Genomic DNA, 20,802 nt, shown 5'->3' with positions numbered 1-20,802 from the left:
GCATTGTGTATAAGAGGTACTACTGTGTGGTGTAACGTCAATAAGGAGCAATACTGTATGATGTACTGTGACTAAGGGGTACTACTGTGAAGCGTAACATGTATAAGGGTCACTAATATGTGGTGCAATATAAATCAGGGGCACTACGTGCGGTGTAATGTGAGTAAGATTGTGCTACTGTGTGGCATAATTTGAATTGGGGGTACTATTGTGTGGCCACGCACATTCCATGTGAGATCACATACTTTTTTGGCTGCGAGTGCCATCCTTTTATTATGTATGGGAAGGAGGGGGCAAATTTTGCGTTTGCAGGGGGTGCTGAACACCCTAGCATTAGCCCTGCTCCCCATACTAGTGTATGCAGACAGATGGCCAGATCGATAGTGAAAGGTAAGAACGAAGTAGATATCAGTGATATCTCCTGCTTTATCTTTCATTGAATGGCACGGACGCTTAATGTAAATAAAAGTAGTTGAAAATGTTAACAGCAGTTGCTGTGTTAGAGGATGCAAAACAAAAGAAAAAGCAGCTGGGCTTAACTTTTCCTGGTTGTTATTGTATAGGGTTCTAGCTCCTCTTCTTCTTCCTCATTGCACTGGATGTGTGCAGTAAAGCTTTATTGTGCATACTTACTTACTCTCCCGAAATGGCCGGGAGGCTCCATAAAATCATGTGGCACTCCCGGCCACCCAGAAAAGAAGGCAAGTCTCCTGGAATTGGCTCATCCACCCTTTTCTGGTCCCTATCTGCCCACTTTCTGTGCAGAAGTGGGTGGGCAATTACTGGATTCCCACCAAATCACGGCATCATAGCCCAGCCTCATGCTTTACATTGTTGGGGAGGCGGGTCTGCGATGACACAATCGTGCCTCCACGCCCACCTATACTGATGCCCCTCCCCCGCATGTTGAGCTGACCTGGCCGCTTCCTCCTGGCCTCTGCTTTCTGAGGTCACGGTGGAGCCCATTGAAGCTGGATCTCTGAAACGCACTGTTCCGCCTCTGTCAGCCCTGCATTGTGAGAAGACAAAATGAGTCTACTGATTCTTATATTCTTATATTAGTCTACTATGATTGTACAGTGAGCATGTTGTGTGTTGTATAATGATTACTTCAGTTTTTGGATGGGCACACTGTTTTTTTGATAGACTAGCAATACCCATGATAATTGTCCATTCATTCAGTCATGGTGATAAGATAATATCTGGGCTACGTTTCTTTCACATAATATAATTGTATAGTTTTAATATTAAATCTATACTCAGGTATATATTATTGTGCGATGACAAGTTTATGCTGCCGCTACCACTTGTAGCTCATTTTAATATCTTGTCCACATTCTAAATCTCCCCTTAGCGGTTTAGATGAGCGAGCGTGCAGATATTTATGCATAACTAATGCCCCTTCCTCCCCAGTTTGCTCATCAACTAGAAAGAAAAATGTCTCCATAGCAAACACACAGCGTGTAAATCAGGTGAGAAGAAAGTAGTTACACGATGTCATAAAAGCAAAACTCAGCTTTTGAGCTACACTGTGCTCTGAATAACAGCCCAAATCCTACCTTTACAAGGACAAATCTTAACTAAAACCCTGCGTTTTACATTACATTGCCAGATGTGTTTAAAACCTGAAGAGGGCATATTTACTATTCAAAAGAGTTTTGCATGTTTTGCAATTCAACAGGTTTTTATACATCTGTGAAAGGTCCTAGGGAGAATTTAGCACTCAAGACCATTTCAAGCTACATGTGACCTTGGACGCCCCAATGTACTCTGGCCAAAAATGAGGTTGTAAACTTGATTGGTCAGAAAAAAATGTTCCGAACCTTTTAATGTGGTGCTGAACTGCATAAAATGCACATGCTATGGGGGATCTTTAAGGGGTAATGTAAGGTTGGTACCAACTTATAAAATATTTTTAATTCACTAGATAGGTGAGTTAGCATATCTTATACAGGTTGAGTCTCCCTTATCCAAAATGCTTGGGACCAGAGGTATTTTGGATATGGGATTTTTCTGTATTTTGGAATAATTACATACCATAATGAGATATCATGGTGATGGAACCTAAATCTAAGCACAGAATACATTTATGTTACATATACACCTTATACACACAGCCTGAAGGTCATTTTAGACAATATTTTTTATAACTTTGTGCATTAAACAAAGTGTGTCTACATTCACACAATTCATTTATGTTTCATATACACCTTATACACACAGCCTGAAGGTCATTTAAAACAATATTTTTAATAACTTTGTGTAGTAAACAAAGTTTGTGTACATTGAGCCATCAAAAAACAAAGGTTTCACTATCTCACTCTCACTCAAAAAAGTCAGTATTTCGGAATATTCCGTATTTCGGAATATTTGGATATGGGATACTCAACCTGTATCAGGAATTCTCTGCTGAGTTTTAATTCCAAGCAACATCCTTTTGTTATTTCACCAATAGGCTTTGCAAGCTTATTTAAAAAGCAATGAAAAACAGGATAATTAAAGTGCATCCAATTTCTGCATTGATTATTAAAGCATAATACTATGTTAAGTCCATTTGCAGCAGCAAGACATTACAACATCTTTTCACACGTTTCCCTTCACATACCTAGCACCAAGTAGCATAATTGGCTCTTACTAATTTATGCTAATCTGTTCTGTACTTCAAGGGAATTTTATGGAAAAAAAATGTTCCTATAAACCTAGGTAAGATCTGCTTCTGATGCTATTGTGGAGACATTTGTTCACACAATGCATGTCTTCAAATCAGCTCTATTGTTTCTGCCAAAGGATTGCAGTTGTTAATTCAAGTGTAGAAGGGGCACAATGTGGTACTATAAAAAATACTTGGCAGGAAGAATAAAATGTTTTACACTCACTGTACTGTGATTATTATTTTGTATCATTTAATTAAAGGCCATCTCTATTTTGTGCCAACAGCTTCCATTGTTTTTCACTAGCTTTCCACTATAACCCTGGAAGAGCTGAATAATGGCATTGTTTCAGAGCACAGCTTCCTGAGGGGTGTGATATGCGTGACCGGTGGTCACATAACTACATCCCCTTCCTGAGACCAGACCTGTAATAAAACAGACCTCATACACACTAAATAATTAATAAAAGGGTAAATTTTCACCTGCAATGACTTCCTCAACTGCTCAGTATTCTCTGCAAGACTCGGTGGAAGTGTAGCCCATATAGTAACTATCATTTATCGAGCACATTCTTTAAAATGATAGCCAGAATCTGATTGGTTTATTGGGGCAACACCTCCACTTGTTTTCTTTACATTATTTGCAAAACCTCAACATTTAGTTAGAAATGCTATCTGCCAATCAGAATGTGGTTGTTGGCTTAACACTCACAAACAATTGCTGACATAGGTGTCGGAATGGGGGTGGGTGGGGGTAGGGAGAGGTGAGTGGCTCGCTCTCCCCTAAATATTTGAAAAAGGACAGTCATTACTCGTGGCACAGTGTGCGGCCACCATCTAGGCTTACCTCAAACAGTGTCAGGATGGAGATAATACCGGTTCTGGCTTCTCCGCCTCCTCCCTCCCCACAGCCCTTCTCTGCCTGCCTCCAGGGCCCTTCTCTGCCCTGCACCCAGCTCCAGCCCTTTCAATGTGTGACTTGTTATTGTGGGCTGGACCCTCCTCTCACATCTCACTAATGTTCCTCCCCTCTTCCCCCTCAGCTCTACCTTCATCCCTTCCCTCATAGCACCTCCTCTTAGCAGGGCCGGAGTAAGCCTTGGGGGTGACATGGGCACTTAAGACAAGGGAGCCCCTGGTGGGAGGCGGAGAAGTGTTTATTAAATTGTGCATACCTCCTAACATGACCCATTCCAGAAGGGACAAAATGCTCTCTATCTGGGCTTCCCTCTTATTATATGATTGGTGTGACCTGTGTTGAACTATTTAACTGAGAAGAAAGGTGTTTGAACACAGGTGATTGCAGTCATAACTTAACAGAGCATGTTATCCCTCCAGAACTGGGTCATGTTAGGTTGTATGGGTTGTGTATATTAAATTTAACCCAATGGTGTATATAAGATTTAAACTAATAATTTAATAATGCCTGGTTACTGTTTATAGCTCCACCTAATTGAAATGACAACTATTTGTACAATTTTCTTGTAGTGAAACAAAGACAACTTAAACAACCTTAGAATACACATAGAAAAAAAAATAGGATTTTAATACCTACCGGTAAATCCTTTTCTCTTAGTCCATAGAGGATGCTGGGGTCACTTCAAGAACCATGGGGTATAGACGGGATCCGCAGGAGACATGGGCACTTTAAAACTTTGAAGGGGTGTGAACTGGCTCCTCCCTCTATCCCCCTCCTCCAGACTCCAGTTATAGGAACTGAGCCCAGGGAGACGGACATTTCGAGGAAAAGGATTTATTGTTAAACTAAGGTGAGATACATACCAGCTCACACCACAAGCACGCCGTACAACATGGCATTCAACACAACGCAAGTCAATGGCATGAACAACATCAGCAACAGGCTGACTATAAACGTAACACAACATGTGTGTAACCATAACTAATAACTGCAGATACGGACTAAGAGAAAAGGATTTACCGGTAGGTATTAAAATCCTATTTTCTGATACGTCCTAGAGGATGCTGGGGTCACTTCAAGAACCATGGGGTTTATACCAAAGCACTAGAATGGGAGGGAGAGTGCGGATGACTCTGCAGCACCGATTGACCAAACATGAGGTCCTCATCAGCCAGGGTATCAAACTTGTAGAACTTCGCAAAGTTGTTTGAACCCGACCAAGTAGCCGCTCGGCAAAGTTGTAATGCCGAGACCCCCCGGGCAGCTGCCCAGGACTAGCCCACCTTTCTGGTAGAATGGGCCTTCACTGATTTCAGTAACGGCAATCCAGCCATAGAATGAGCCTGCTGAATCGTATGACAGATCCAGCGCGCAATAGTCTGCTTGGAAGCAGGAGCCCCAATTTTGTTGTGAGCATACAGGACAAACAGGGCCTCCGTTTTCCTAAACTGAGCTGTTCTGGCCACATAAATTTTCAAAGCTCTGACTACGTCAAGAAACTTAGATTCCAGCAAGGCATCAGTAGCCACTGGCACCACAATACGTTGGTTCAAGTGGAACGATGAAACCACTTTCGGCAGAAACTGCTGACGAATCCTCAACTCTGCTCTATCTTCATGGAAGATCAAATAAGGGCTCTTGTGAGACAAGGCTGCCAATTCAGACACCCGCCTGGCGGATGCCAAGGCCAACAGCATGACCACTTTCCAAGTGAGGAATTTCAACTCCACCTTTTGTAAAGGTTCAAACGAATGAGATTGAAGGAATTGCAACACCACGTTAATATCCCACGGTTCCATAGGGGGCACAAAGGGAGGTTGGATGTGCAACACGCCTCTCACAAAAGTCTGAACTTCTGGAAGGAAGGCCAATTGTTTTTGGAAGAAAACTGATAAGGCTGAAATTTGTACTTTGATGAGAAAATTGATAAGGCTGAAATTTGTACTTTGATGGAGCCCAACTTTAGGCCCGCATCCACACAGGCTTGTCGAAAATGGAGAAAATGTCCTTACTGAAATTCTTCCGTAGGAGCCTTCTTGGATTCACACCAAGACACGTATTTTCTCCAAATACGGTGGTAATGTTTAGACGTTACTCCTTTTCTGGCCTGAATAAGAGTGGGGATGACTTCCTTGGGAATACCCTTTCGGGCTAGGATCCGGCGTTCAACCTCCAAGCCGTCAAACGAAGTCGCGGTAAGTCTTGGAACACGCATGGCCCCTGCTGTAACAGATCCTCCCTCAGAGGAAGAGGCCAGGGATCTCCTATGAGTAATTCCTGAAGATCTGGATACCAAGCCCTCCTTGGCCAGTCTGGAACAATGAGGATCGCTAGAACCTTTGTTCTTCTTATGATCTTTATCACTTTTGGAATGAGTGGAAGCGGAGGAAACACGTACACCAACTGAAACACCCACGGTGTCACTAGGGCGTCCACTGCTATTGCTTGAGGGTCTGTCGACCTGGAACAATATCTCTGAAGTTTCTTGTTGAGGCGAGATGCCATCATGTCTATTTGAGGAATTCCCCAAAGACTTGTCACTTCTTCTGCAAAGACCTCTTGATGAAGACCCCACTCTCCTGGATGGAGATCGTGTCTGCTGAGGAAGTCTGCTTCCCAGTTGTCCACTCCTGGAATGAAGGTCACTGACAGAGCGCTTGTATGCCTTTCCGCCCAACGGAGAACCTTTGTGGCCTCTGCCATAGCCGCTCTGCTCTTTGTTCCGCCCTGGCGGTTTATGTATGCTGCTGCTGTTATGTTGTCCAACTGAATCAAGATGGACTGATTGCAAAGAAGATGTTCCGCTTGCAGAAGGCCGTTGTGAATGGCCCTTAACTCCAGAACGTTTATGTGTAGACACATTTCCTGGCTTGACCACCTTCCCTGGAAGCTTTCCCCCTGTGTGACTGCTCCCCAGCCTCGGAGACTCGCATCCGTGGTTACTAAGATCCAGTCCTGGATCCCGAACCTGCATCCCTTTAGGAGGTGAGAGCTGTGCAGCCACCACAGGAGTGAGAGTCTGGTCTTGGAAGACAGGGTTATCCTTCGGTGCATGTGCAGATGGGACCCGGACCACTTGTCCAACAGGTCCCACTGAAACACTCTGGCATGGAATCGGCCAAACTGAATGGCCTCGTAGGCCGCCACCATCTTCCCTAGCAACCGAGTGCATTGATGGATCGATACTCTTGGTGGTTTCAGGATTTGTTTGACCAGGTTCTGAATTTCCAGGGCCTTTTCCACTGGAAGAAAAACTCTCTGTAATTCCGTGTCCAGAATCATTCCCAAAAACGACAGCCGTTTCGTCGGAACCAACTGTGATTTTGACAAGTTTAGGAGCCAACCATGTTGCTGCAGAATTGTCAGGGATAGCGTAATGTTCTGCAGTAATTGTTCTCTGGATCTCGCCTTTATCAGGAGATCGTCCAAGTACGGGATAATTGTGACTCCTTGCTTGCGCAGGAGAACCATCATTTCGGCCATTACTTTGGTAAAAACCCTCGGAGCCGTGGACACACCAAACGGCAACGTCTGAAATTGGCAATGACAATCGTCAACTGCATACCTCAGGTAAACCTGATGTGGAGGATAAATGGGAACATGTAAGTAGGCATCCTTTATGTCTACCGACACCATAAAATCCCCCTCCTCCAGACTGGAGATCACTGCCCAGAGAGATTCCTTCTTGAATTTGAATTTTTTTAGGTAGAAATTGAGGGATTTGAGGTTCAGGATTGGTCTGACTGAGCCGTCTGGCTTTGGGACCACGAACAGGCTCAAATAAAAGCCTTCTCCCTGTTGCGACGGAGGAACCCTGACAACGACTTGATTGAGACGCAATTTTTGTATTACGGCGCATGCCACCTCCCTGTTCGGAAGAGAAGCTGGCAAGGCCGATTTGAAAAATCGGCAAGGAGGAACGTCTTGAAACTCCAGTTTGTACCCCTGGGACACTATTTCTAAAACCCAAGGGTCCAGGGCCGAACGAGCCCAGAACTGACTGAAGAACCTGAGACGTGCCCCCACCGGTGCGGACTCCCACAGAGGAGCCTCAGAATCATGCGGTGGATTTGGCAGAAGCCGGGGAGGACTTCTGCTCTTGGGAACCGGTCACGGCTGGTGATCGTTTGCCTTTTCCCTTTCCTCTAGTAGCAAGGAAGGAAGACCCTCGGCCTTTTCTGTATTTATTGGGTCGAAAGGACTGCATCTGATAGTGGTGTGCTTTCTTTTGTGGTGCAGGCACATAAAGTAAAAGTGAGGACTTACCCACGGTAGCCGTAGATACCAACTCAGCGAGTCCGTCACCAAACAATACACCACCTTTATACAGTAGAGACTAGTGGTAATAGGAACAGTGGCCCAGATTTATACAGACTTGGAGATTGATAAATTGCACGGTGATAAAGTACCATCCAATCCGCCCCTCATTTTTCAAACACATGTAACATGACATTTAGGAGTTGGCTGGTTGGTACTTTATCACCATGCAATTTATCACTCTCCAAGGCTTGATAAATCTGGACCAGTAAAAAATGTTTGTCTTACCTGTTTGTTGATTCCGGTGTATTTGTCCCTGAAGCCTGGCACAGCTGATGTCCTGTGACTGATCAAACATAGCAAATGTGACTAGCTCCCTTTTAAAGACAAGGTTGGAGTGTAATTTGCCTGGGGAGGAGGAGGGTATGTAAGGTCTGTCTAGGCCATTTGTCTGCATGACTGATGCCGGGAAAGCTGGCCGGTACTAGGGAGTAGGTCTCACTTAGTGAGTGACAGGGCTGTGAACATTTACTCTTTAATGGTTACTGGTCTGCGGTCATCATGACAAAATAAAACCGTGGTGACGAAGTCCGAAACCAGTGTGTGCTTCCACTATACAGCTTCTTTATAACAAGTGGTGTCATTGCATGGGATGCTAAGGGAAACTAGTTTCCACTTCCCAGCCCACAAAGAAGACAAAATGGAAGAAATACACTGAAATCAACAAACAGGTATATAGATATAGATACCTGTATTGTGGGTTCAGAACCGCTGGCAGCACCCGCATGGGCATGCCACCGCACTGGCCCGGCTACCTCTTACACATGCAGACGGGCAGCTCTGCAGCATCCCATACCTCCTTATGCTCTTTCCAAACTAGAAGAACACAGACAGTGTAAAAGGGCTGGCAGGTGGACACTGCTGATCCAGAGCTGAACATAAGTACGAAAAACACACACACACACACACACACACACACACACACACACACGCTCTACCTGGCATAATGTGTAAAAGGGGGCTCTACCTCTATCATGCCCCCTGCTGTTAATTCCTTGGAGCTGAGAGTATAAAACTCCTGAGTGCCTTCCCAGAATTTATCAGTTCCTAAACAGACGCTGACTCTTCCAATGTTTCAAATGTGTTTCACATTTTTCAAGGATACCTGCCGAAAAATGTGAAATACATTTGAAACTGAAAAGCCTGTGTCTGATGTGAGTTTTATTCCTGCGTAAATCTATGGAGTGCCGCCTTTGCATATATATATATATATATATATCCAAAATATACACTGTGGGTTCTGAACTGAAACCTTTATGAACACCCAATAGACCCAATATAATATATAAAAAATATGAAATTTATTAAATTACAGTTTCACATAATACCAGAGAATTATAAACATAACACAGATTTGTGATACATAGCTGTGCAGTTTTTGCAGTCCTGAGGTACATTTTTTTGCCCCTGCTAAAAGGGTGCTGCCATTCAATTGTGGCTCCTTATAACTGATTTATAGATTTTGTATCCTACGCGTTTTGTCTCCACATGAGGCTTCATCAAGGGAATTAATTGTACAGAAAGGAAAAAAATTGAGAGGTGTTGCAACATATAAAGCAAGCTGGTAGCCCACCAGATAATCAAACATAGGGCATGATTCAGAGTTCCTGCACTGTATGCAGTTTCCCAATTATCGGGAATCTGCAGCTGCACATGGTCACGATGTTGGATCCAGCTTGTGACGTCGGTCACAGTGCTGGGATTACAGCTACACGTAGGAAGCGTATCTTCTACTGAGATGTCTCCTGTATGTCCCTCCATCAGATCGGACGGAAATGCAAAGCTGTTTGGATGCAGCATTGCATTTCTGTCCATATCGGAATCAGGTGCTTAGTTATTGAATCGAGGAAAGATCACACCTTAAACTATTTAAAAATAAATTAATGGATATACAGTAGCTTAATGGTAGTCAAACGGACCAGATACAATGAAATCCACTTATTTATACGGATTTGGTCAGAGTACCTTTGTCTGTGTGAAACAAGTGATTCTTCCCCCCCTTTTTGTGCACCCTTGCAGTGTATATTTCGGTTTACTATGTTTACATAGGTCTTGCTAACAGGATAAGAGTGTTTTTTGTAATAAAAACAATATAAAATAGATTAATAAATCACCTGACCCAGACGGACTTCATCCCCTATACCTGATTTTCCATAGTTGAATTAGATCTGGCATGATACCAAAGGATTGGCGTGAAGCAGAGGTAGTGCCATTATTTAAAAAAAGGGATCCAAAAATCATCCGGGTAACTACAGACCGGTTAGTTTGACATCTATAGTGGGGAAATATTGGAAGGAATTCTAAGGGATAGCATACAGGAATATCTGCAGACTACTAAGATTATTAAGCAAGAACCAGCATGGGTTTGTGAGGGACAGATCATGTCAAACTAACTTAGTTAACTTCTACGAGGAAGTGAGTGACAATCTTGACCAAGGAAAACCAATGGATGTGGTCTACTTAGATTTTGCAAAAGCCTTCGATAACAGTGCCTCACAGGAGACTAATCATCAAATTAAAGGAGCTTGGCCTAGGAAAAACTGTTTGTACATGGATAAGTAAGTGGTTGGACAAAAGGGTACAGCAAGTAGTGATCAACGGGAAGTCTTCAAGCTGGGCACCAGTAGTCAGTGGAATATCACAGGGGTCCATACTCGGGCCACTACTGTTCAACATATTTATCAATGACCTAGAAATAGGCCTGGAAAGCACAGTTTCAATCCTTGCAAATGATACTAAACTGTGTAGGGTAATTAATTCAGAAATAGATGTAGTCTCTGCAGAATTACTTATCTAAACTTGAAATCTGGGCGTCTTAAATTGAGAATGAGGTTCAATATAGAAAAATGCAAGGTTATGCTTTTCGGGACTAAAAACGAACTTGCGTCCTACATATTAAACGGGGAAAGTCTAGGGGTAACAGTTTTGGAAAAAGATTTGGTGGTACTCATTGATAATAAGCTTAGTAACCGTATACAATGTCAAAACGCAGTAAAGAAGGCAAGTAAGGTGCTAGCGTGCATAAAACAGGGAATTGAGACAAGGGACGAGGATGTAATCCTCTAGCTGTACAAATCATTGGTACGTACGCACCTGGAATATTGTGTTCAGTTTTGGACACCACTGTATAAAAAAGATTTCTCTTACGTCCTAGAGGATGCTGGGGTCCACATTAGTACCATGGGGTATAGACGGATCCACTAGGAGCCACTGGCACTTTAAGAGTTTGAGTGTGTGGGCTGGCTCCTCCCTCTATGCCCCTCCTACCAGACTCAGTTTAGAAAATGTGCCCAGAGGAGCTGGTCACAGCTAGGGGAGCTCTCCAGAGTTTCTCTAGTAAAAGTTTTCTTAGAGTTTATAATTTTACAGGGAGGCTGCTGGCAACAGCCTCCCTGCTTCGTGGGACTAAGGGGGGGGGGGGGGGTCTGAGCCACTATTTCCACTGACAGGACACTGAGCTCCTGAGGGTGCTGATCGTTAGCCGCTTCAGGTGACCCCTCACTCCTGCAGCATGTCGCCTCCCCCTTACAGAGCCAGAAGACTTCGGTGGCGAGTAAGTCACCGGCCCCCCTGGTAATCAGGGAGCCGGTGTGAAGATGGCGGCAACAGGGTAGGGAGCGCAGTACTAACTGCGCTCCGGGGCTCAGCGGTACATAGTGCGGCGCTGTGAGGGGCGCCCTGAGCCAGCGCCTAAACCCTACATTGGTCAGCAAGCCTGTCAGAGTCCCCAGATCGTTGTCAGCAGAAATCCTAAGGCCAGTATAAAGAATTGAAGAGCGGGAAGCAGCGCCATGTTCAGGGGGCGGAGCTTCTCCTCAGAGCGGACCCAGACGCGTTCCGCGCCATTTTCCTGCCTGCAGTTCCTGTACAACAGACGCTGACAGGGAGAGCTGTCCCTCCAAGCAACTCAAGCTATCCTGTGCAATAACAGGGGGTTGTAGAAGGGGGGAGGCTGTGTAAAGTCTGTGAAGTCTATTAAGGTACACAGACAGCGCTGGTAGTTTCATTAGTTCTACCTCAAAAAGCGCTGTGTGTGTGTTGGCTCCAATCTCTGTGTCTCTCTGTGGCATACTTGGGGGGAAACTGTGTCTGACATTTCCCTGTGTGTGTGTGTATGGGTGTTTAATATCTCACATAGCCATGTCTAGAGACTCTGTCATATGCTGCAGAAGATGTTTCCTCTCAGGAGGGATCCATTCCATGTACACAGGATTGTAATGCTTTGTCTCAGATCCCTATTGTTGAACCTGAATGGTTGACCTCTATCACAGGAATGATCTCTCAGATCTCTGCTAGGGTAGCTAATACTGAGACTGAAACTCAGGTGTTGAAGAAGTCTATGGCATTATGGTCAGGCTCTGTCCATATTCCTGCAAATTCCCCTAGCATGTTCCCACAGAAACGTGCACTTGCCCAAATAATGCAAGATGACACGGATACCGGTTCTGATACTGCAGATGGTGATGGTGAGGTGCTGAGGGGGGAGGCATCCCTTGCTAAGGGGGTGCAGCTCATGATTGAGGCCATTAGAGATGTATTAAACATTAATGACACCACACCTGAGCAGGTTGAGGAGGCTTACTTCACTGACAATAAGAAAGCCTCGCTAACCTTCCCTGCGTCTAAAGAATTAAACGCTATATTTGAAAAATCCTGGGAAAACCCGGAGAAAAAATTCAAGATCCCAAAAAGGGTTCTGGTTGCTTTTCCCTTCCCTGAGGAAGATAGGAAATAATGGGAAAACCCACCCATAGTTGACGCATCTGTCTCCTGACTGTCTAAAAAGGTGGTTTTACCTGTCCATGGATCTACCGCGTTAAAAGAACTGGCTCATCATAAAACTGACACTACGCTCAAATCCGTTTACACTGCTTTAGGAGTGGCGTTAAGGCCCACTATTGCCTGTGCATGGATTTCTAAAGCCATAGTAAAGTGGTCAGGCACATTACTAGGGGATTTGGATACAATGGATAGAAGTGACATTGAATTGTTTTTACGTAACATACAGGATTCTGCGGGGTTCATGGTGGAATCCATGAAGGACCTGGGTACGCTGACTGCACGGATATCTTCCATGTCGGTCTCATTCCGCAGGGAACTCCGGGTACGCCAATGGTCTGCAGACGCGGAATCCAGGAGAAGTGTGGAGAACCTACCCTACACAGGTCAGGCTCTATTTGGGGAAGCGTTGGATGTGTGGATTTCCATGGCAACCGCGGGTAAGTCACCTTTCCTTACCTCTGCTACACCTTCTACGAAGAAACCATTTTCTTCAGCTGTGCTGCAGTCCTTTCGGACTGCTAAGGCAAAAATGTTCAAGCCTCCTACTACTTTCTTTAGAGGTGGTCGGGCAAAATCCAAAAAGCCTGCACCCGCAGGCTCCCAGGACCAGAGACCTGCTTTTGGTTCCTCAAAATCCTCAGCATGACGGTGGACCTCAAAGCCTGGAGGACAGGCTGGAGGGTGTGAGACACGTCTGGGTGTCGTCTGGCCTGGATCCCTGGGTACAGGATATTGTGTCTCAGGGGTACAGACTGGAGTTTCAAGAACTCCCGCCTCACTAATTCTTCAAATCAGGCTTGCCAGCTTTGCTGACAGACAGGGCTATCCTACAGGATGCCATCCTAAAATTGGAAAAGTCACAGGTCATTGTACCAGTTCCACCTCATATGCAAACCAAGGGTCATTAACCGGATGGTTCAGTCAGGCCCATTTTGAACTTAAAATCACTAAACCCCTTTCTGAGGGAGTTCAACTTCAAAATGGAGTCCCTGAGGGCGGTGATATCAGGTCTGGAGGAGGGGGGAATTCCTGGCATACCTAGATATCAAGGATGCGTACCTCCACATTCCGATTTGGCTGCCGCATCAGGCTTTTCTCCGATTCGCACTGTTAGACAGTCATTTTCAGTTCCAGGCACTGCCATTCGGCCTCTCCACGGCACCGAGGGTGTTCACCAAGGTGATGGTGGAGATGATGGTTCTCCTCCGCAGACAGGGGGTGAATATAATCCCGTATCTGGACAATCTGATAATAAAGGCATCGTCTAAGGAGAAGCTGTTGCAGTCCATTGTTCTCATGACTCGCCTGCTTAGGGAACACGGTTGGATCCTGAATCTTCCAAAGTCACACTTGGAGCTGAACAGGAGGTTGTCTTTTCTGGGAAAGATCCTTGACACGGGAGGGCAGAGGGAGTTTCTTCTGGAGGAGAATGCGTTGGGGATACAAACAATGGTCCGGGATGTCCTGAAGCCGGCCCGGGTTTCGGTCCATCAGTGCATTCGCCTTCTGGGGAAGATGGTAGCCTCTAAAGAGGCTCTGCAGTACGGGAGGTTTCATGCTCGGCCCTTCTAACTGGATCTCCTACACAAGTGGTCGGGATCTCATCTACACATGTACCAAAGAAAACGTTTGTCGCCAAAAGCTAGGATTTCACTCCTCTGGTGGCTGCTCTGGTGCCTTCTGGAGGACCGCAGGTTCGGGATTCAGGACTGGATCCTTCTAACCACGGATGTGAGTCTCCGGGGCTGGGGCGCAGTCACTCAAGGAGTAACCTTCCAAGGACAGTGGTTAAGCCTGGAATCCAGCCTTCCAATAAACATTCTGGAACTAAGAGCCGTCTACAACGGTCTTCTCCAAGCGGCCCATCTTCTGCGAGATCGAGCCATTCAGGTGCAGTCAGACAATGTAACGACGGTGGCTTACATAAACCAACAGGGCGGAACGAAGAGCAGAGGTAACAAAAATCATCCTCTGGGCAGAAAAACACGCATTGGCGCTGTCAGCAATCTTCATTCCGGGAGTAGACAACTGGGAAGCGAACCTGACCCAATCTCCATCCAGGAGAGTGGGGATTCCATTCGGAGGTGTTCACGGAGGTAACAGATCTTTGGGGTGTACCTCAAATAGACATGATGGCCTCTCGTCTCAACATGAAGCTTCGGCGGTATTGTTCCAGGTCGAGGGACCGCAAGCGTGGCGGTGGACACCCTAGTGACTCCGTGGGTGTTCCAGTCGGTGTACGTGTTTCCTCCACTTCCACTCATTCCAAGAGTCCTAAAACTCATAAGGATAAAAAGGGTTTAAGCCATCCTCATTGCTCCGGACTGGCCAAGAAGGGCTTGGTATGCGGATCTTCTGGATCTACTGCTAGAAGAGCCGAGACCTCTTCCTCTTCAGGAGGACCTTCTGCAGCAGGGGCCATTCGCTTATCAAGACTTACCGCAGCTACTGTACGTTTGATGGCATGGAGGTTGAATGCCAGATATTAGCTCGGAAGGGCATTCCGAACAAGGTTATTCCTACAATGATACTTTGGACCCTGAGGACCTGAAGTTTGGTCAATCAGTTCTACAGGAGCCTCCGTGCTCTCCCTCCCGTTCTGGGAGCTTTGGTACTGTACATCCCCATGGTACTAAATGTGGACCCCAGCATCCTCTAGGACGTAAGAGAAAATAGGATTTTAATTACCTACCGGTAAATCCTTTTCTCGTAGTCCGTAGAGGATGCTGGGTGCCCACCCAGCGCTTCGTGATCCTGCAGTGGTTACCTGGTTCAGTACTGCTTAGTTCTTGGTTAAGTACTGTTTTGTTACTTGGTTAAGTAATATTGTTCAGCCGTTGCTGATGTTTCAAGCTGGTTAGCTTGGTTTGCCTTGTGTGGAGCTGGTGTGAATCTCGCCAAGATCTGTGTAAAATCCTTTTCTCAAAGTTATCCGTTTCCTCAGGCACAGTTTCTAGACTGAGTCTGGTAGGAGGGAAATAGAGGGATGAGCCACACTCTCAAACTCTTAAAGTGCCAGTGGCTCCTAGTAGACCCGTCTATACTCCATGGTACTAATGTGGACCACAGCATCCTCTACGGACTACGAGAAAAGGATTTGCCGGTAGGTAATTAAAATCCTATTATTGGGGAACTCGAAAGGATTCAAAGGTGAGCTACTAAATTGATTAAAGGGCTAGAGGGACTTGATTACGAGGAAAGGCTTACTAGGTTGAATATGTATACACTGGGAAAAAAGGCGTACAACAGGAGACACTATTAATGTCTTCAAATATGTAAAGGGGCACTACATGGAGATATCAGCAGAATTATTTATTAAAACAACTCTGTTTAGGACACGTGTGCACTCATTGAGGCTGGAGGAAAAAAAATTCTGTATGTGGTTCCAATGAGGATTTATTCAGAGAGTGGTTCAAACTTAAAAAACGTGAAATGGATTTTCGGTATCATGGACTGACACTCTCTGAATACTACAGAAATAAGCAAATCCCAAGGGGATTCAGAATGCACAATGGGGGTCATTCAGAGTTGTTCGCTCGTTATTTTTTTCTCGCAACGGAGCGATTAGTCGCTAATGCGCATGCGCAATGTCCGCACTGCGACTGCGCCAAGTAAATTTGCTATGCAGTTAGGTATTTTACTCACGTTTTTTCTTCGTTCTGGTGATCGTAATGTGATTGACAGGAAGTGGGTGTTTCTGGGCGGAAACTGGCCGTTTTATGGGTGTGTGCGAAAAAATGCTACCGTTTCTGGGAAAAACGCGGGAGTGGCTGAAGAAACGGAGGAGTGTCTGGGCGAACGCTGGGTGTGTTTGTGACGTCAAACCAGGAACGAAACTGACTGAACTGATCGCAGTTGCAGAGTAAGTGTGGAGCTACTCAGAAACTGCTAAGAAGTATCTATTCGCAATTCTGCTAATCTTTCGTTCGCAATTTTGATAAGCTAAGATTCACTCCCAGTAGGCGGCGGCTTAGCGTGTGCAATGCTGCTAAAAGCAGCTAGCGAGCGAACAACTCGGAATGAGGGCCAATATTCCGACGATAGGTCGTTACAGTATTCCTTTCTGCTCCAAGTGGATCGCGATCCTTAATAAATGCTCGATGGATCTCATCCTCCTCGTCATAGAGGAATCCACTAAGGAATTAAACAGCATGAAAGAAAAAAATAACCACCTTTGAACAAGAACACCTATCGTCGCTACGTCAAGACACCAATACTAATTGGTTAAATCAATTACAGCAACAGCTTGAAAGTTATCAGAATGATCTGCTAAAATTAAAAAAAGAAAAATTGATCAAAGTCCAGCAAGACTACGCTGAACATAGGGTCTACAACTGGCTTAACACCACAAGAAGGCCCCCAAGGGGCACTGTGTATTCTAACAAAGCCAGAGGACAACCTAAAAGAACTGGACCCTATTCTAGCACTTCAGCTAGTGATAGTGATCAAGCGCAAGCCCCGGCAGGGACCCTTTTAGGTGTGGATACCCGGGCTTACAAGGCCGGGTCAAGAGCAAACCCACGAGGAGGGGGAGGCAGACGCAGAGGCAGAGGCGCAAGCAAGCCTCCGAAGGGTCTAAGGACCTAATCTTTAATCTTTCAAGCAGTCCACTTACGGAATCTGAGACGCAAGTGTTAGCTAAAGGACTCAGTTTCGTTCCCACTCATTTCCATCAGGAGTTTCAGTGGAAAGTTGACAACTTTAGGTTCCACAGAAAACTCAAAATTAAGGAGATTTTTGACAAACAAAGTCATAAAAACAAGGATAAAGCACAACGAAGTGTGGGAGTGGACGAAGTGGTGTCAGAGCTGACCAGTATTGGCAAAAAATTCAAGGCTGCTTCATCTTTTGATCCACAATCCTTTAATCCGTCGGTTCGGACATTCTCTAGATTATTGGATTTAAGCAGCAAGAAGGCACCAGGAGTATTTCCTTATATTCATAGAAATCTTTCTAAAGATGAACATGCAGCGTTGATGGACCTCAGTAAACGGCAAGATATTATCATACGAGGCGCGGATAAGGGGGGAGCCGTAGTGGTGATGGACTTAAGTACCTATAAACAAGAATGCCAGAGACTGTTGGACGACGGTGACACCTACAGCAGACTGGCAGGAGATCCCACTGAGAAATATAAGAAAGAGTTACGCCAGTTAGTGCAGGAAGGTGTGGATCAAGGATACATAGACTCAGATACACAAGCATATCTGTGTAAAAATGTTCCCATTGTCCCAGTCTTCTACATTATTCCCAAATTACACAAGGACCCACAGCGTCCCCCTGGTAGACCCATTATTTCTGCCAGGGGGTCGCTGTGTGAGCCGGTAGCAAGTTTTTTGGATTTTTTCTTGCAGCCAGTGATACAAGGTACCTCAACGCATCTCAAGGATACTTCAACATTGTTGAGAAGTTTTGAGGAAATTACCCAACTACCCTCAGATCTGGTACTGGCAAGTATAGATGTTACCAGTCTATACACATGCATACCGCATGATAAAGGTCTGGCTGCTGTGTACCAACTAATCTCTGATAGTCCGTTATATAATGGCCCTGATGTGTGTTTTTTCATTAAATTACTTGAGTTTACGTTAAAGCATAATTATTTTCTTTATGATGGTAGTTTTTTTCTCCAGCAGGCAGGGTGTGCCATGGGGAGCCGGGTGGCCCCTGCGTATGCTAATTCATTCATGTATGCAGTAGAAAAAGAATTGTTCTTTGCTGATTTGTATATCAGTCGGCATGTGTTTAAATACTACCGCTATATCGATGATATCCTCCTCTTTTGAACAGGTGATATAGCTACATTAGAAGAAATTATATCTCGGCACAACATGTCAGTGAGCCCGGCTAAACTTACAGCTAGTATTAGTCAGCACCGGGTTCACTTTCTAGATGTAGACATCAGTATTGTTAACCAGTCACTTCGTACAAGTCTGTATGTAAAATCTACTGATCGCAACACGTTACTCAAGTACAATAGTTTCCATCCTCGGGCAACTATAGACAGTTTGCCCTTTTCTCAATTTATCAGGGCTTGTTGGATTGCAAGTGACCCGCTTGATAGAGTGGTACAAGTAGATAATATGTCCAAAAAAATTCTGACAAGAGGTTATCCACAAAAATTGCTGACTCAGGCTAAGACCAAGGCTTTGGCTCTTGATCGCCAGCACCTTATGTCACAAAAAGAACCCAGACAACCTGAGACGCATGTGTTTCCTTGGGTAAATAGATACACTAGCAAAAGCAAAATTACTAGCAAGAGGGCAAAACAATTATGGCCCATAATAAAGTCTGAGCCCAAGTTGCCATCTTTGCACAACGCACGTCTGCTACCTAGCTTTACCAGGGGTCCTAACATCAAGGATCTGGTAGTACGGACAGATGTTACGGGGATGGGGCAATCCAAACAACACTTTTTCATGAGGAAGGGAGGTTGTTATAGATGTACTGGGTGCACGACATGTAGTGCTTTAATCACAGGTAATAAGTTCAGGCACCCTTATTCTGGTAAAGAATTTTGCATCAGGCCTGCCCTTACCTGCTCTTCAAAATGTGTTGTTTATCTGCTGTCTTGCCCATGTGGTCTTCACTACGTGGGCAAGACAGAGAGGCAATTCAAACAGCGTATTGCCCAACACAGAACCGCAATTAGAGCGGCCTTAATTGCGGGGACCAGTGATCAGGCCGTAGCACGACATTTTGCCTGTGCTCGACATAGTATGTCGACTCTTAGGTACAGGATGATAGCGCAGGTCCCCAAATCTCTTAGAGGAGGAGATCGGGCCAAAAAACTCATCCAACTTGAGGCTTGGTGGATCTTTACTCTCGATACAGTCAGCCCCAAGGGGCTAAATGAGGCGTTAAGCCTATCCTCTTTTATTTAGGTTCAGATTAGCACATGTTTGTCTATATGGTTTCCCGTGAAGTCCTCCTCTGTATAGGAATTCTTTTTAGGCCAGCTATTATTCAAAACACTGATATTGCATGCGTGCGCTATAGGTATGCATCAGTTGCTTATGCCTGCTGCATTATTATTATTATGTTATCCTGATGATGGGGTGAGACCCCCCGAAACGTCGATCCATGACTTAAAATTTTTCACTTTTACAAATCTGGAAGTGCCGCCTCTTTCTTTGTTCTATATGTGGGATTCAATATCTCTGGGAAGGCACTCCAGTAAGTTTTTCTATATGGGGCCACGCTGTCCCTTATGAGTGCCGGGTTTTGCACATGGATATATATATCAGACATAGGCAGGGATGTGCTTCAACGTTTCGAGGACTTTATTTCCTCGTCATCAGGAAATAAAGTCCTCGAAACGTTGAAGCACATCCCTGCCTATGTCTGATAATTTACGAGTGCCGCCGATTGCGAGTATATGTTTGGAGTACCCTGCATGCGGAACCCCTACGGAAGGCACCGGACCATTGCTACATTTGACTGTGTGTGCTGCCTACCTGGACACATATATATATATATATATATATAGCAATAGGCGTACGGCGCCACAGGTGAGTATTAGTAAATAATAATAAAATAGTTAATATTAACAAAATTAAACACTCCCTTATTTGTATAGGGTGTCAGCTAGCCCCTAAATATTTGGCATGGGTATGATGCCTTTCAATTAAAATAGGAGTGGGGGAATAAGGGTAACAGCGACCAACGGTGTCTACATAGATATAAATATATAAGAAGAAAAATGCAGGATACGTAGTGATGGGATAATTATTTTTATAAAATAAATAATTGTAAAAAAAAATTGAGTAATAAGGTACAAAAGATACAAGATACTGTACATAAAAATTAAAAGGAGAGGAGTAGCAAAAAAATGCTAAAATACAATAGGCTAAAACCATAAATCAAAAAATAGACAATAAAAAATAATATAAAAGATAAAAGTATTTCTGCTTATCTTAATGTGGAGAGTCATATAGGTTAAATATTTAAGGTAAAATACTTTATCTTTTATATAATTTTTTTATTGTCTATTTTTTGAATTTATGGTTTTAGCCTATTGTTAGGCGCCGTGGTCCGCGATGTCCTCGCGGCCCGGCGCCTAGCAACTAGGGACGCCGAGCGTGCTAGCCGCCGGGTCCCTAGCAACGCTGGGACGTCGTGCGCGCTGAGCCCC

The 20,802-nt window shown here is 44.8% G+C and overlaps 1 long non-coding RNA gene across 1 annotated transcript in view; it reads right to left on the bottom strand.

The window, feature by feature from the left end:
• The window catches only part of LOC135055080 (uncharacterized), a 122,117-nt gene that overhangs the window by 47,793 nt on the left and 53,522 nt on the right, over positions 1-20,802 (bottom strand). The window contains exon 2 of the long non-coding RNA XR_010243647.1: positions 917-1,009. This is a non-coding gene — a long non-coding RNA (uncharacterized LOC135055080). The remainder of the gene's footprint in view (positions 1-916; positions 1,010-20,802) is intronic.

This window comes from Pseudophryne corroboree, chromosome 1 (assembly GCF_028390025.1).
Source record: "Pseudophryne corroboree isolate aPseCor3 chromosome 1, aPseCor3.hap2, whole genome shotgun sequence".
NCBI classification, from domain to species: domain Eukaryota; kingdom Metazoa; phylum Chordata; class Amphibia; order Anura; family Myobatrachidae; genus Pseudophryne; species Pseudophryne corroboree.
This window is presented reverse-complemented; position numbering and strand designations above follow the sequence as displayed.